Source organism: Triticum aestivum, chromosome 3B (genome assembly GCF_018294505.1).
Source record: "Triticum aestivum cultivar Chinese Spring chromosome 3B, IWGSC CS RefSeq v2.1, whole genome shotgun sequence".
In the NCBI taxonomy this organism is placed as follows: domain Eukaryota; kingdom Viridiplantae; phylum Streptophyta; class Magnoliopsida; order Poales; family Poaceae; genus Triticum; species Triticum aestivum.
The window spans coordinates 565,574,935-565,580,041 of record NC_057801.1 but is presented as its reverse complement, the minus strand read 5'-3'; the positions used below and the strand labels follow the sequence as shown (position 1 = coordinate 565,580,041).

The 5,107-nt window shown below is 45.1% G+C and overlaps 1 long non-coding RNA gene across 1 annotated transcript; it reads left to right on the top strand.

Annotated features, from left to right (window-relative positions):
* The first annotated feature begins 430 nt into the window (after nt 1-430).
* LOC123065744 (uncharacterized) lies at nt 431-3,090 on the top strand. The gene is made up of 5 exons (XR_006431125.1): nt 431-646; nt 726-858; nt 1,615-1,810; nt 1,902-2,008; nt 2,732-3,090. It is a non-coding gene; the product is annotated as an uncharacterized lncRNA (long non-coding RNA).
* Nucleotides 3,091-5,107: the final 2,017 nt, after the last annotated feature.

Sequence of the window (5,107 nt, the reverse complement as noted above, 5' to 3'; positions counted from 1 at the left end):
ACGCCCCCCACCCACCCGAGGTATGATGACGGCCTCTCTCTCTCTCTCTCTCTCTCCCTCTCCCTCTCTCTCAGGTTCGGCGGAATTGATCCGTGCTGCTGCTTCTAGTCAGCTTCTCAAATATATATGCGGTGCGGGGCATAATATCTATCACCGTCAGAATGTACTACTAGCACTAGCAGTGAGTGAGTTCGGCTGTAACTAGCAACAACACCGATGGTTTTGTCTGTGATATTAGCATATACTCCTCACTGCCATTACCTAGCAGTGAGTGAGTGAGTGAGTGAGTGAGGTCGGTTGTAATCAGTTTACCAGTTACAACAACGATGATTTTGTCTCTGACATTATCGGACGGACACTACTACCTAGTCTAGTTTGATGCTGAGTCATTATAATGAATTTTTTTTCAACATAATTAAGGTCCTGCTCTTCCATGATGCCTGCAGGTTGATGTTGAAGGGGGTTCGATCCGTGCGTGGCTCGAGTGAAATCCATGGGCGAGATTGGAGGACGTACGGGGGTTCGATTTGTGCGTGGCTCGGGTGAAATCGGTGAGCGAGCTTGCAGGTTGGAGCGCGGGGGCTTGATTTGTGCGTGTTTCGGGGTGAAATCCGTGAGCGAGCTTGGAGCACGGCGGTTCGATTTGGTAATCTCTGACGACATTCTCTGCAGGTGGCGATGTTTGCTTGTTAGGCTGATGGGTTTCTTGGTGTTTGTCATTGTAGGCTGCCTGGTGACTATGGGTTTGATCCCCTGGGGCTCGGGAAGCAGCCTAAGGACCTGAAGTGGTACGTCGAGGCTGAGATCGTGCACTGCTGGTTTGCCATGGCAGGGGTTGCCGGCATCCTCGGAACTGATGTAAGCTGCTCACTTGACCTCTTTGTTAATTCCTGCAAAATGTCGACATGTTCTCAGTAACCATAGCACTGAAGCTTGATTTTGCAAAAAATAGCTGTAGAGGTGCCTAAATTATGATATAAAGTGATAAACTATGAAAAATAGAGTGAGAAACCAATCATGACTTCTGAGTTTTGATAGTGGAAATGGAAGGGCGGTACGATCCCCTCTTGTTAAAAAAAAGAAGAGAAACCAAGATATGAAACAGGAACTATACAATCTCAACGCCAGCAAAATCATATACAACATATCAGCTCCATAAGAGCATCTTAGGAACTATACAAAATTCTGCCATACGCCACAACAACATGAAGCAATGAACTTGGCTTTCAGAACAACATCCATCATATACAAAAGATTATATAATATGCACTAGAGTCTTTCTAGTAGTCAGACTGATTTTGACATATTCTAAAACATAAACTGAAGTTTAACATGTCCAAAAGACAGCTACAACCACTAGGAAAATGGTAGCTGGCGTCTTCAACTGCTACTACTTAGTAGTAGCTGATTAGCTAAGGGGAGGTTTGCTGTTGCTTGTTGCTACAATAGAACCCTATGGTGTTCTCCCGGTCGACCGGTTACTGCATCTTGAGCCTCAGCTCCAGATACGCTTGTTCGCTTGAATAAACCAGCTGTTTGGTAGATATATACATTTCCTTCTTGTTGCCTCTTTGTGGGGTTGCGATTTTTTACTCCATGTCGGATTTGTCGCAGAGTCTAGGAAATGGCAAACACAGCTATCCACTTGAATCTGGAAATGGCAAATCTGTTTGGTTTGCTTTCTTGACTTGATAGGATCGTGATTTCGTGGTCGAGCCTATGTCAACCACTGGTTCCACTCAGCCGAGCAGGCCAGACATAAGGTCTTCACCTTCAGCATCCAGTGAGAGTGTCAGGGCTCGCAATTCAGGTAAAATTATACTGCACTTTTACTAGCCATATAAGATCCAACGGTTTCAAAGACTGTGTTTGACAACTGAGTTCATACATATCACGTGTAGGTTCTAGTTCCAGATCAGCTGCCCCACCACCAGCAGCACCACAAGCAGGGGCTGCAAACCCTTTACGTTTCGATGCAAAGACTATACATTTCTCCGTAAATGCCTGGGTAAGGAAGAAGCCACCTTTCTCTTCACAGTATGAATGCGTAATTGTGTAATATTTGCTGTAAGTAGGAAGTTAATTTTTTATATGTGCTACTGGACAAGTGAGGAGTTAAGTAATCCACTGCATCATTTCGTCATACAAATTTGTTTGTTCTTATATGTTCCTTCGGACTAGCCATTGTGGAGGGAGGGGAAGGCAGGCCTGGGATGTTATCTACACTGACGGAATCAAGTGGCAAACTTTCTGTTGCGTCCTAGTTATCTCGTAGCTTTCATAATTATCACACTGCTTGTCTCATGCTAGATAGTTCATTATTTTGATTGGTAGTTGTTGTTACACTATTTTGTAGTTGCTACTTTTTATGTGCTCGTGGCGAAGCTAACCAAGCTCAAGAACATAACAATGATTCATTTGTTTGTTTGTTTTCGTTGCCATTTTGAAGTGGTAATCAGAAAAGCAAAATTGAGTGATGATCTTGATTAATTTCTCAAGGGAGTATTCACCAAAAAACTGAGTCTGAGTTGTTACATGTCTCAAATTTTATTGAGGTCAAAATTATACGAATGTGAATATTGGCCATTCTCCTTCTTCCTGTCCATTTCTTGTATAAGTAGTTTACCAAGTCTTCTCCAATAGTAATGCGTATGTCATGTATGTTCCTATTCGCTCCCAATTTCCTGAATATCTATGATCTGAATATGCATAATTTTGATAAATTTTGCAGGCACTCAGGAAGGTGCCAAGGAGATGCTGGACCAAGGCGTGGAGGCACTACGAGCTGAAGAGCACGTAGCTGCAGATGCTGGAGGCCGACCCGGTGAGCCGAGGATTGGAGGTAGCGCTGATTGGTGTTTTTATGGAGAGATAGGATGCCACTGTTTGGTGTTTTTATGCATTTTGGTTTGCTTGTAACTGTGTTTGCACTAGCTGGGAGTAAGTGACTTTGCAAGAAGTGTAGGTGTTTTAATTGAAGGCATGAAAAGCCATGACAATATGTATGCTCTTACAGGATGTGCTCTAATGCTGCTGGTTTATTATAAATCTTGGATTAGTAATGATGTGCAATGCTGCTGGTTTATTGCAAATATGTGTTTGTTTTAGTTGGAATTGTATGTATAGAATGTAATTGGTGGATTTTAATTTTTTTTAATTCCTAATTAGTTAGTAGTAGCGTGGGAAAACACCAAACGCCTTACTACTACTTCGTTAGTAGTAGCATGGGTTTGCATCCACGCTACTACTAACTTTTTAGTAGTAGCATGGGAAAAAATCTGAGGCGTTACTACTATTTGTTTACTAGTAGCGCAGGTTGCGCCCGCGCTACTACTAAAATGTTAGTAGTAGCGTGGGTTTCACCCGTGCTACTACTAACTATTAGCTGTAGCGCGATACTAGTAGCGCGGGTAGCCGCGTTGCTAGTAGCCATTTTACCCGCGCTGCTAGTAGCCTTTTTCATAGTAGTGTTTTCACCCGTGCTACTACTAACTATTAGCTGTAGCGCGATACTAGTAGCGCGGGTAGCCGCGTTGCTAGTAGCCATTTTACCCGCGCTGCTAGTAGCCTTTTTCATAGTAGTGTTTAAGAGAGAAATGAAAATCTGAAAAGAAAGTTCTGCATGGATCTTGAAGTAAGATCCAACGGACCTATATAGCATCGACTGCGACTTATAGCAACCATGATGAATATAAGGACGATGATAGTTGATAATAATTGTCATACATATTTAGGAACATAATTAAAAAAAGCTACATGCGGCAACGCCCGAAATACACAAGGGCAAAAGAAGAAGGAAGACAACAATCTGGCTCGCTGATCTCTACTTTCTTGATGAGTTGCTGCAGGCCGCGAGAACTAGTCTCCGCGGCAAGCGGCGATGAGCTCTTTCCTGTCCTCAATATGCTGCTTGAGAGCATCCACAGATTCCTCCACCAGCCTTTTGCGCTTCATGAGCAACACGACATTCTCGTCCATAAGTTTCTCGATGATGACGCTGGTCCTATTCAACAAGGCAGTGGTCTCCTCCCGCTGCTCCGCACTTCTGACAATCTTCGTCCTCAGCAGGTCGCGCTCGGCCTGGAGCTTCGCATTGCTCTCCCTTAGTTGCCGGATGACGCCGGTAGCCTGTTCAAACAAGGATTTCATATCGTCCTGCAAGCTCGCCCAGCCGGAGATCTGATCCATCTAGCTATGGACGATCTCATGAATGTGCCTGTAGGAGTCCTCGCCTGCCCGCAACACATTTTCCCAGGCCACCGCGGTGCGGGAGGACATCTCTGCTGCTTCCGTGGCGCGGCCAGACATCTCTGCTGCTTCCGTGGTGCAGCCGCACTAGTCTGCTGCATATCGACGGTGCGGCGGGACCTTCGTGCTGCTTTGGCGGTGCGATGGGACCTCTGTGCTTCTACGGCCGCGCGGCGGGACATGTTGGCTGCTTTCATAGCGAGACGAAGCATCTCTCGTGCTTCCGCTTCCTGGCTCGCTTCTCCCTCGTGGCAATCTCTCGAACCAGAACTCACGCTGGCCATGGCAGACGCAAGGGAACGATGATGAATGACTTGTTTGTTTTTGTGGATGAGGAGTTGAGGAGGAATCTGTAGTCATCTTGGAGTTGTAGTATTTATAACCGAGTACTAATACGCTCCTAAGTGGGAAATCGTTTAGGTTTTGATCGGTGTGAACAGGTTTGCAATTTGGAATGTGACGGGACGCGGGCTCAAATTTTTTGACGGTTCTATAATTTCTAAGTGCGGCACTATTCCCGGACGGCGTAACGTGGGCACGCTTTCTTGGCCACGTATGTGGCGTTTGCACCATAGGGTGCACCGCAATAGTCAATGTTAGCACACATCTTGTTCCAAGAACCGTGCACGGTCGTTATTACCATCACACACGCTTATTTTAGTTAGAATGTGTGCCCATCTAGCGCACACATGTTGATCTGTCTAACTGTTTCTATTTGTTGTGGCTAATCGCAAATAGTTCATTCGTGTGAAGTGTATGCCATCAATCGCAGACACTTTGATCTGCCTGACCATTTTTGTTCTGTTGCCTACTTGCAAACAGTTAATCCTTCTGAAGCGTATGCCTCAATCACACACAC